The sequence below is a fragment of the Neovison vison genome, chromosome 4, assembly GCF_020171115.1.
Source record: "Neovison vison isolate M4711 chromosome 4, ASM_NN_V1, whole genome shotgun sequence".
Lineage (NCBI taxonomy): Eukaryota > Metazoa > Chordata > Mammalia > Carnivora > Mustelidae > Neogale > Neogale vison.
Genome location: NC_058094.1, coordinates 184420119 through 184432696, shown reverse-complemented (window position 1 = coordinate 184432696; position 12578 = coordinate 184420119). Strand labels below are relative to the sequence as shown.

General features: G+C 42.3%; 1 protein-coding gene across 4 annotated transcripts in view; it reads left to right on the top strand.

Annotated features, from left to right (window-relative positions):
• The first annotated feature begins 379 nt into the window (after nucleotides 1-379).
• The window catches only part of CPVL (carboxypeptidase vitellogenic like), a 132539-nt gene continuing 120340 nt past the window's right edge, over nucleotides 380-12578 (top strand). For all 4 annotated transcript variants that reach the window (XM_044246300.1, XM_044246296.1, XM_044246299.1 and 1 more), the window contains exon 1: nucleotides 380-597. The gene's annotated coding sequence lies outside the window, so the exon portion shown is untranslated. The remainder of the gene's footprint in view (nucleotides 598-12578) is intronic.

Sequence of the window (12578 nt, the reverse complement as noted above, 5' to 3'; positions counted from 1 at the left end):
TAGCACAGAACCTATCAGGTTGCGATAAGGTTCCCAGGCCCTCCTGCAGAGAAAGCACCTGGCTCAGGGCTGGCCCTTGGTGAGCTCTCAGGATCAGTAGACTGGAATGGGCACTTGGGATGAATACAAGAGGGCTTTCTAAACAGTGGCAGGAAAAACACCACTGGGTTTCCAGATGCAAACACCCGGGTTGCCCGCACCAGGACTGCAAGCACCCGCGGAGGGGAAAGATTGTGGAGGGGAAAGATTTTTAAATACAATGTTGAAATTCTGAGAGCAGCTTTAAAAAAGAGGGAGGGAAAATCAAAACACGCAAAGGAACAAACCCACCAGAGCTGCGCCCGCAGCCGACCTTTCTCCCTTTACTTTTCAGTATTCCCCTCTGGGGTGCCTGCTTCTTCCAGGTTGGAGGCTGCCTGCGCGCGGCCGGGTCGCGGGCACGGGAGGTGGGGATCTACCTCTGGTTCCAAAGGTCTAGGTCACGTGGGCCGCGGAGAGGCGCGCTCAGAAGCCGGCGTCGGACAGGGTAGTCGCGAGGGGCCGGGCTGCCGCACTTCTCGCCGCCTGCGCCACGGCTGCGCGGACCTGCGGGCTCGGGTGAGTGCGACGCGGCGCGCAGGGTCCTGCCTCGCGGTTGTCCCGGGACGCCGGGCGCGCGGGGCGGGTGTCTGCGGAGCCGCAGTGTGCGCAAGGCCGGAGCTAGAGCTTGGCCGGCTCGGAGTTTCCAGGTTGGGAACCGGGGAGGCTTGGCGCTAGGCTCTAGGTGCGCCCGGCCCGGGGAACGTTCCCGAAGGCTCCTGGCACAATCCGAGGCAGTCGCACCGGGGCTTATTGCATGCCAGGAAACCTCTCGGTTCAGGGTTTTCCCCGGGGTGCGCGAAGCCTTGGGGTACCCCGTTACTCTTGATGCAAGGGGGGGGGACACATCCCCTGCGTCCCTCAACACGTCTTTGGGATGTTTTGATTTTGTGGGTGCTGTGGAAGAGGGGAAGCGGGAAATGCCTTCGAGTTGAGCACCCCACAGAAGAAGAATTGTCTTGATAGAGAGAAAGCAAGCACAGAAGAGAGACCTGAAATATAGGACTAGGGGAAAACGGGGGCACAGGATAGCTGAAAGCAGCTCCCTGCCAAGCAGATTCAGCCCTTACTGGGAAGTTCCTAGGAGCCAGTGTGACCCTTAGAGACAAATGGAAGCACCCAGTACCTTTTAGGACAGCTTGGTCTCACGGGAAAAAATAGGCTTTGGTGTATTTATGGATTCAAATCCCAGCAATGCATTTTGCTAGTTGGTGACTTTGAGCAAAATTTTTTAGGTTTGCTGAGCCCCAGTCTCCCTATTTTAAAGACAGTTATTTTTTCTCCTCCTCTTAAATGGACAACTTTTTACTATTTCTGGTGTGAGATGAGTAAAAACAGAGATGGAAGGAAGAAAAAAAAATCAACTAGGATGAATTTTGCTAACTTGAACTGTATCTTTAAAGAAAGTTGTTCAAAATAGGAATTTTTACATTTTTGGGAAAAGTAGATCACACTGGCTTTGTTGGTGTATGAGAGTCTGTAGAGTTGTCAAGATCCTTAGGATGATTGGGATTTCTAGATTTGTGCTCCAGGCCACTCTAAGTCCAGTGGTAACTCTTTATAATGTATGCAAGTGTTCTTAGCAAGAAGCTGTTTCATTCTTTTTTTTTTGGTGGGGGGAGGGAGTTGGGTTTTTTGGAAGGGCATAAGTGGTCTCATAAAATATATGGCTCTAGCTTATAAACCAATTTATAATGGGGTTCTTCTAGACTGATTTTAGAGCCTGAGAAATAAGTGGTTTTTGACTGACAGGTGATTTAAGTAACTTAGAAGAGTGTTAAGCAAGTCCACAGGACTTGCCAGTTCACACCCCTTGAGAAAATAAAAACAAGAAGCAAACGGCATGGGGCACTGGGTGGCTCAGTGGGTTAAAGCCTCTGCCTTCGGCTCAGGTCATGATCCCAGGGTCCTGGGATCGAGCCCCACATCAGGCTCTCTGCTCGGCGGGGAGCCTGCTTCCTCCTCTCTCTCTCTCTGCCTGCCTCTCTGCTTACTTGTGATCTCTGCCTGTCAAATAAATAAATAAAATCTTTTAAAAAAAAAAAAGCAAACGGCATGACCGTATTTTGTTGATGACTTTGTTTTAGAAAGCATATGATGTGTCAGAGGAAAGAATCAGTGTTGACTACAATATTGGTATGCACTGAAGTAAGATGAGAAGAGCTTAATTACTGCCTCAGATAACATCAGATACCCGTTTATTAGCACTGAAATTCCCTAGGTAAATTGGTAATGACCCATTAATAAGGAGTATAGTTCATTTTAAAAGGAAATGGGATTATTTCAGGTTAGCATTCCCAGGGGTTTAATACTGTGGGGTTTTCGTGGGCTGAACTAAGAACATTTAAAAGAATGGAAATAGGTAAGTTTCTCATAATTTGAAAGGTACCTTTTGAAGAATGACTTATGATATCTACATAGATTTGGGAAAGGGTAAGCTGGACAGAATGCTAAGAACTGTACCTTGGCCAAAAATAGGAACGGAGTTTAAATTTTTTCTGATATTTGCAAGTTCAAAGATTTAAGCAGCAATGGACTCGGTTCACAGCACAGTGATCAAGTACTTTCATCATAAAACCCAACTACTAAGCATAAATGAACTGAAACTACAGTATTGACATTTCTCTCCCTCGTAGATATTACAGGAATAGCCTTGTACATGAAACCATGCGTTTTTCTTTTATTACTTTAAACCAGAATCTGGGAAGTTAGATGGGGAGGGGAGGGGTAACTTTAGGCTCTTTGATCAGTTGGCCTGATAGAGCAAATTCTTAGCATCTTATCTTTCCAAATCCTTGGGAGTTACTTAACCTTTTCTACATATTCTGATTCTAATTAGTGGTTCATTTTAAACTGTTAGGGTTATTTACAGGTCGAAGTATTTATGTAGGCATCCAGGGCTAGCCCTTTCTCCTTTCTCGTTTGGGACTCCATATCCCATTACTTATCTTTCAGAAAGACCACTAGAGACATCTTGGTGTAACTATATGGTTCTTTGGGGGAGTAGGTAACCCAGCTCCCAAGAGATCGATTCTCCTTTTTCTTTCTCTGCAATCTGTTCTGTTCATAGCTCAACCTTTACTTTGTCCCAGATCATTTGCAAAGTCTCCCAACTTAGCTCTCAGATGTCAGATCCTCTCCACTCTAGCCTAACACGGATGCTGGAATGAGCTTTCTTTTTTTTTTTTTTTTTTAAATATTTTATTTATTTATTTGACAGAGATCACAAGTAGGCAGAGAGGCAGGCAGAGAGAGAGAGGAGGAAGCAGGCTCCCCGCTGAGCAGAGAGCCCGACGCGGGACTCGATCCCAGGACCCTGAGATCATGACCTGAGCCGAAGGCAGCGGCTTAACCCACTGAGCCACCCGGGCGCCCCTGGAATGAGCTTTCTAAAGCACAAGACACTCCCCTCCTTAAATGCCTTCAGTGCCTCCTGACTGCAACCAGTATGAAGTATAAACTTCCTTTTTTTTTTGGCCTGGATTCTGTTTCTTTTTCTTTTTTTTTTTATTGTCTTATGTTAGTCACTGTACAGTACAGCATTTTGATATAGTGTTCCATGATTCATTGTTACCATATAATACCCAGTGTTCCATCCAATACGTGCCCTCCTTAATATCCATTACTGATGGCTCACTGATCCCCACACCCCTCTCCCTTCTAAAACACTCAGTTTTTTTCATGGAGTCCATAGTCTCTCATGGTTCGTCTCCCACTCCAATTTCCCCCGCTTCATTCCCTTTCTTTTCCTAATGTCCTTTGTGCTATTACTTATGTTCCACAAATAAATGAAACCATATGATAATTGACTTTCTCTGTTTGATTTACTTCACTCAGCATAATCTCCTCCAGTCCCATCCATGTTGATGCAGAAGTTGGTTATTCATCTTTTCTGATGGCTAAGTAATATTCTGTCGTGTATTTGGACCATATCTTCTTTATCCATTTGTCTGTTAAAGGGCATCTCAGCTCTTACTACAGTTTGGCTATTGTGGACATTGCTGCTGTGAACATTGGAGGCATATGGCCCTTCTTTTCATTACATCTGTATCTTTGGGATAAATATCCAGGAGTGAAATTGCTGGGTCTCAGGGTAGCTCTATTTTTAATTTTTTGAGGAACCCCCACAGTTTTCTAAAGTGGTTGCACCAATTTGCATTCCCACCAATAGGGTAAGAGTGTTCCCCTTTCTCCACAATTTCTCCAGCATGTGTTGTTTCTTGCCTTGTCAGTTTTTGTCATTCTAACTGGTGTAAGGTGGTATCTCAATGTGGTTTTGATTTGAATCTCCCTGATGGCTCTTGATGATGAACGCTTTTTCATGTGTCTGTTAGTCATTTGTATGTCTTTTTTGGAGAAGTGTCTGCTCATGTCTTCTGCCCAATTTTTGACTTGTTTATCTGTCTTTTTGGGTGTTGTGTTTGAGAAGTTCTTTATAGATCTTAGATATCAACTCTTTGTGGTGTCATTTGTGAATCTCTTCTCCCATTCCGTGGGTTGCCTCTTTGTTTTGTTGACTGTTTCCTTTGCTGAGCAGAAACTTTTTATGTTGATAAAGTCCCAAAAGTTCATTTTCACTTTTGTTTCCCTTGCCTTTGGAGACATGTCTTGAAAGAAGTTGCTGTGGCCAATGTCGAAGAGGTTACTGCCTATGTTCTCCTCTAGGATTTTGATGGATTCCTATCTTACTTTGTGTTCTTTCATCCATTTAGAGTTTATCTTTGTGTATGGTGTAAGAGAATGGTCCAGTTTCATTCTTTTGTACGTAGCTGTCCTATTTTCCCAGCACCATTCATTGCAGAGACTGTCTTTTTTCCTTTGGATATTTTTTCCTGCTTTGTCGAAGATTAGTTGACCATAGAGTTGAGGGTCCATATCTGGGCTCTCTATTCTGTCTCATTGGTCTATGTGTCCATTTTTGTGCCAGTACCATATTGTCTCGGTGATCATAGCTTTGTAATATACCTTGAAATCAAGCAACGTGATGCCCCCAGATTTGTTTTTCTTTTTCAACATATCTTTGGTGATTCAGGGTCTTTTCTGGTTCATACAAATTTTAAGATTGTTTGTTCCAGCATTTTGAAAAATGCCATGGGTAATTTGACTGGGATGGCATTGAAAGTATAGATTGCTCTGGGCAGTATAAACATTTTAACAATGTTTATTCTTCCAAACCATGGGCATGGAATGTTTTTCTATCTTTTTATGTCTTCTTCAATTTCTTTCATGAGTGTTTTGTAGTTCCTGAAGTAAAGATCCTTCACCTCTTTGGTTGGGTTTTTTCCCAGGTATCTTATGGTTTTTGGTGCTATTGTAAATGGAATCAATTCTTTAATTTCTCTTTCCACAGTTTCATTGTTATTGTATAAGAAAGCAACTGATTCTGTGCATTGATTTTTTATCCTGCCACATTACTGAATTGCTGTATGAGTTCTAGTAATTTGGGGATGGAGACTTGGGTGAGCATGTCACCTGCAAACAGAGTGAGTTTGACTTCTTCTTTTCCAATTTGAATACATTTTATTTCTTTTTGCTGTCTGATTGCTGTTGCTAGGACTTCTAGTATTATGTTGAACAGTAGTGGTGAAAGTGGAAATCCTTATCATGTTCCTGATCTCAGTGGGAAGGCTCTCAGCTTTTCTCCATTGAGAATAATATCTGCTGTGGGTTTTTCATAGATGGATTTTATGAAGTTGAGAAATGTTCCTTCTATCCCTATACTCTGAAGAGGTTTAATCAGAAAAGGATGCTGTATTTTGTAAATGTTTTTTCTGCATCAGTTGAGAGGACCATGTGGTTCTTGTCTCTTCTCTTATTTATGTGTTCTATCACATTGATTGATTTGCAAATGTTGAACAACCCTTGCATCCCAGGGATAAATCCCACCTGGTCCTGATGTGTAATCCTTTTAATGTACTGTTGGATCCTCTTAGCTAGAATCTTGTTGAGAATTTTGACATCTGTATTCATCAGGAATATTGGTCTGAAATTCTCCTTTCTGATGTTTTTTTTTTGCCTGGTTTTGGGATCAAGGAAATGCTGGCCTCATAGAAAGAGTCTGGAAGTTTTTCTTTTTGTTTCTTATTTTTTGAAACAGCTTCAGGAGAATGGGTATTATTTCTTCTCTGAATGTTTGGTAGAATTCCCCAGGGAATTCATCAGGCCCTGGACTCTTGTTTTTTGGGAGGTTCTTGATCATTGCTTCAATCTTGTTATTCAGGTTGTCAATTTCTTCCTGTTTCAGTCTTGGAAGTTTATAGGTTTCCAAGAATGCATCTATTTCTTCCAGGTTGCTTAATTTATTGTCATATAGCTGTTGATAATAATTTCTGATAATTGTATTTATTTCTTGGTGGTAGTCATCATCTCTTTCCTTGCATTCATAATTTGATTAATTGGGTCCTTTCTCTTTTCTTTTGGATAAGTCTGGATGTGGTTTATTTATTTTTTTTTAAAAGATTTTATTTATTTATTTGACAGAGAGAGAGATCACAAGCAGGCGGAGAGTCAGGCAGAGAGAGATCACAAGCAGGCGGAGAGTCAGGCAGAGAGAGAGAGAGAGAAGCAGGCTCCCGCCAAGCAAAGAGCCCGATGCGGGGCTCGATCCCAGGACACTGAGATCATGACCTGAGCCGAAGGCAGCGGCTTAATCCACTGAGCCACCCAGGCGCCCCTGGATGTGGTTTATTGATCTTACTCTTTCAAAGAACCAGTTTCTAGTTTTGTTAATATGTTCTGCTGTATTTCTGGATTTCTAATTAATTAATTAATACAGCAATTAATATTGCTGTATTTCTAATTAATTGATCTCTGCTCTAATATTAATTATTTCCCTTCTCATGCATGGGTTAGGCTTAGTTGTTGTTGATTCTCCAGATCTTTAAGGTATAAAGACAGTTTGTATATTTGGGATTTTCTTTTCTTTTTTTTTGAGTGAGGCTTGGATGGCTATGTATTTCCCCCTTAGGACTGCCTTTGCCATATCCCTTAAGTTTTGGATTGCTACGTCTTCATTCTCATTGGTTTCCATGAATTAACTAAGTTCTTCTTTGATTTCCTGATTGACCCAAACATTCTTGAGTGGGATGGTCTTTAGCTTCCAAATATTTGCATTTGTTCCAAACTTTTTCTTGTGATTGAGTTCCAGTTTCAAAGCATTGTGGTCAGAGAATATACAGGGAATAATCTCAGTCTTTTGGTATCAGTTGAGACGTGATCTGTGACCCAGTATGTGGTCAATTCTGGAGAAAGTTTCCATGCACACTTGAGAAGAATGTGTATTCTGTTGTTTTAGGGTGGAATGTTCTGCATATATCTATGAGGTCCATCTAGTCCAGTGTGTTATTCAAAGCTCTTGTTTCTTTGTTGATTTTCTGCTTAGTTGATCTGTTTTTTGCTGAGAGTGGAGTATTAAGGTCTCCTACAATTAATGTATTATTATCAATATGTCTCTTTATTTTGATCAACGGTTGGTTTTTTGTAGTTGACTACTCCCATGTTGGGAGCATAGATATTTACAACTGTTAGATCTTCTTGTTGGATAGACCCTTTAAGAATGATACAGTGTCCTTCTGTACCTGACTACAGTCTTTAGCTTAATATCTAATTTATCTGATATGAGAATTCCTGCCCCAGCTTTCTTTTGAGGTCCGTTGGCAGGAAAGATTGTTCTCCATCCCTTCATTTCCAGTCTGGATGTATCTTTAGGTTCAAAATGAGTCTTTTATAGACAGCATTTGGTGAGTCCTGTCTTTTTATCCAGTCTGCAACCCTGTGCCATTTTATGGGAGCATTTAGGCTGTTCACATTGAGAGTGATTATTGATAGATAAGATTTTATTGTCATCATGTTGCCTGTGAAGTCTTTGTTTCTATGGATTATCTCTGTACATCTCTGTTCTGTATCACTCTTGGGGTCTTTCTTCTTTTATAGAACCCCCCCCTTTAATATTTCTTAACAGCGCTGGCCTACTGGTTGCATATTCTAAAAGAATACGTCTCTGCTGGTCCTGGAAGCTTCTCACCTCTCCATCTCTTCTGAATGACAGCCTTGCTTGATAAAGCATTCTTGGCTGCATATTTTTCTTATTTAGTGCCCTGAATATGTCTTGCCAGCCCTTTCTGTCTTGCCACATCTCTGTGGACAAGTCTGACGTTATTCTGATGGTCCTTTCTCTGTACATAAGGAATCTCTTCCCCCAAACTGCCCTTAAAATGGTTTCCTTGGTTCTAAGACTTGCGAGTTTTACTATTACATGTCTGGGCATTGATGTGCCCTCATTAATCTTGGGGGGTGTTCTCTCTTCCTTTAGGACACAATTGCTTGTTTCATTCCCCAGATTGGGGAAGTTCTTGGCTACGATTTGGTCAAACATATCTTCTAGTCCTCCTCTCTGTCTCCCCACCTCCTCAAGGATCCCAGTAATTCTGACGTCGGAATGTTTCATGGCATCATTTCTCTCTCTAATTCTGTTTTCATGGATTTTAAGCTGTTTGTTCCAGGCCTCCCCCTGCTTCTTCTTTTCTCTCAGTTTTTCTTCAAGACCGACAATCATTCTTCTGACTCATTTCCCTTAACTGTTAGAGTATCTAGATTAGATTGTGTCTCATTGATAGCATTTTTAGGCTCTGCCAAATCTGCTTTCACTTCTGCCCTTAACAAATCTATGTTGCCATTAATCGTTTTCCCCAGCCTGACTATTGTCTTCATAACTGCTACTCTGAAGTCTATTTCTGACATCTTGCTTATATCTATATCCATCAGAACTGCTGGAGAGGCCATTGTCTCTGGGTTTTTTCTTTGTTGGGAATTCCTCCTCCTTGTCATTCTATTAACTTGTGGTTGAGGGAACATACAGCTAAAAATAGTAACTACTATTCAGGCAAGGTGCACCCTGGGAAGTTTCAAAGCAATCAGAAGTCACCAGCAAAAACAGAAAAAAAAAAAAAAAAAAGACCCCAGCCAAAATGAGCCCCAAGAGTAAAATTTATAAAGTACAAAAACAAAACATCAACAAAAAAAGAAAAAAATAAAATTAAAAAGTGGGGTGGGGAGGTGGCGGGAAGGTTGTTATAGTCTCTCCATGTGGGTGAGGAAGGGTATTTCAGTCCTTCCTGGGTGTATCTTGTTATCTTTGTTTGAGAACTCAACTTTCCAGAGATAAAGGGAAATTAAAACTGATATAGTAGTAGTATTGAGTACTAGTAGTAGTATTGAGTAGGGGAAAAAGGACTACATTGAAGCTTATATCTATGTATATAAAGAAAAGGAAAAAAAACCTCTATGTATGAGAAAGTTACTATGGAATGTGTTGTGTTAAATATCTGGTTGAAATGATAAGTAGGTTAAAAAAAAAAAAAAGAACCAAGAATCATGAGAAAGAATTTTTAAAAAGAGAGAGAAAAAAGTATCCAAGAAATATACAGGCTGTGAGCCAATACCAGGAGCTTAATATACTGTTTTCCCCTTGGTGTTGGGGTTTTGCAGTTTTATGGGGACCCTGGGGTTGTTGTTCTCTGTTCTTTTGGCTTGTCTTCTGGGAGAGGGGCCACGTTGTTTTTCAGTCGATCCTGCTTGGGCGGAGTTGCCTGCCTTCTATCAAGGGGCTGGGCTCTGTGGAAACTGGTTTTTGGGCTTTTTTTCTCCCGAGGCTTTTGTTCTCAGGCAGCTTTTCTCCCCTCTTTGGAGGGTCAGAGCAAAGTAAACTGTCTGCACCCAGACCTCTGCCTCAGAGGGAAGCCATAGACCACTTCTCTCTGAATCTTCCAGAACACAGACTCCCCCCTTCAAGCTCCGTTGAACAGCATAGCCTCCCATAGGCTGTGTATGACCCCAGTGACCCTCTCAGTGGTTGGCTTGTTTCTGTACCTTTGTGCCACCAAAACCCCGAGCACTACAGGTCCAGGCAAGCCTGACCCCAGTGGCTGCCGTTCCCAGGACCATGGGCACCAGTGCAAGCCCGGTCCACTCAGGCGCAGGGGACCATTGGCTTCAGCCAGTTCCAGGACCATGGGCTTAGGTCTGTGCCTGCAGCCGCCTGGTCCCAGCAATTGTCCCTTAAGCCCCTTGTTCTGTTTGAGTGCTGTTATCAGTTCCATCCCAACTCTTAGCCATCAGTCTCCAAGCTATTGCTGGTGTCCAAGTGCAGAGCACTTTCACATTGGGGTATTCCTTTCCAGTGGCTGGCAGCTGGTGGCTCCCAAACCCCCTTCTGTTTATCCTGTCTTCACACTCCCACTTCCATTTTTTATACCTCTCAACTGGTGATCCTCTGCCCCTGTAGAGATCCAGACATGCATAATCTTGTATCTCAGGCAGATTTCATGGGTGTTCAGAGTGCTTTGGTAGATCTCCAGCTCAATTCAGGGGAGCGGTTGAAATTGAGTCCCTACTCTTACGCCATCTTGCCCCCCTCCAAAGTATAAAACTTCCTTCCATGAATTGCAGTGTCCTCCATGTGATTCCAACATAACTGCACAGACCAAAGTCACATGACCCTCTCAAGAACAGTGCTCCAGCCAAATAAAACTCTTCCTTGTTCCCTAAATTCACTCTGCCTTTTATATCTTTACAGGTAAGCATAGTTGCAGGCAGAAAGTAGGCGCTAAATCAATACCAGTTGAATGATAATAGGATTTCCATAGGGGTATACACTGTATACCTCCTGTTTCACCCTTTCTGACAAATTTGAAAACTTTTCGTAATCAATGTTGTACCTTCAGAAATTGTGGCAGAGTCTTGCTTTCTTGTCACAGAATAATATATAGAGCCCTCAGCTGCCCTCTAAATTTACCTTTATTTTCTCTTCTCTCTCAATTTTGTGGTCTCTCTAACTTCTCTTTATTTATAATGATGCAAAACTAATTTTATTCGCTTACCTGCAGCAAAGGAGGACATATACCCAAGGGACTGGGGACATAGGACAAGACCTCTAAAAGGTTTGGCCTTGTGCTGAGTGAGGCAAAGGAGGGATCAGAGAAGTGGGGGTGGGGGTATGTGGTGTTCAAGGCAGTTCAGCAACTATTACAGCGTCTTGGTTCAGGAGGTGGAATCAACAAAGTAGGACTGGGGATACATCACTAAGAAAGCAGGAACTACCCAGAACAAAGGATTGTCAGTCATTTGGCAGCGGCAGTGTGGCCTTGGGCATGTAGAAATGTTGTCACTGTTCTGTTGGGAACATTACTAGGTGATTACCAGAAGGACTGATTTACATTTGCTCAGATTTCTTTACTCCTCCCTTCATATGCTCGAGTGCATGCGCGTGCCCATACATACACACATGCATACCCATTAGTGCACTCATGCTAGTTGAAGGCATGGTGAAATTGAGTAGTGGTGATGTGGGAAATAAAGGCAGAAGAAAAATTATTGAATTTGCTTGTCATCTATAGTCTATTGACACGTCCTTGAAACAGGCAAAGTGACATTCCTCTAGGGACTCAGCTGCCTCAGATTTAATTCTTTGCTAAGCGCAAAAGGCAATCTTAGTCCCCCAGGGTCTTGAAATCTACTTTAACATACAAAAAATCCTTTGGGAACTTACTTTATCTCTACCATCCCATCGCCCCCCCCCAACCCCCGTCCCAAGGTACATGTTGGCAATCATCCCCCAAGCATATGACCCACTAATACACATGTGAAGGGTCTCATGACTCAGGTTTTGTTAGACAATAATAAATGACCTTTCCTGAACAATATTCCCTCCAAGGTCCTGGAAACCTTGCTTCCAAAATTCGTTAGAGATTTTTATTATCCCTAACTCCCTCCCAACTTGAAAGTATATAATGGGTCACTCCTCATGACACCGGGGCAGCTCTTTCTGCCCACATGTCCTGTACCTGTGCTTTAATAAAATCACCTTTTGCACCAATGATGTCTCAAGAATTCTTCCTTGGCTGTCAGCTTCAAACCCTAATATCTTTTCCTACATCAGTGGGAGTTCTTAGTTAATGATACCACTATCTGCCGCAGCCATGTAAGTCAGATCTGGGAATCATCCTAGGTTCTGTAATATTTCAGCATATAATATCTCCATCATTCACAAGGTCCTGCTAATTTTACCTTCAAATTATTTTTGAAGTCTGCCCCGTCCACACTTTTACTATTGCCTTTACCTGATTGAGGCTCCCTCGTCTTAGTTCTGTGTTAGTATAAACTCCATTAACTGGTGTCTGTGCCTTCTCTCTTCTCATTTAAATCCATCCTCACACTATAGCCATAATATTCTTTACAAGATACAGAGCCCTCAGTAGTTTCTTCACTAGAGGATAAAGGTTCTGAACGGCTTCCAGGCTCTCTGCAGTCTGCCATCTATTGACTTCTCCTGCTCCATCTTGCCTTTTATCCACTTCCTACTTTATGCTGGTATCTTGCCTGTGTCTTGGTTATCTGTTGCCATGCAACAGAGTTTGAAAAGGTCTAAAACCCTGGCCCAAGAAAATAGGAAAGGCAACAGCAAATGAAGAGTGTGGGGAAATTCATATAACTAGGAGTTAAGG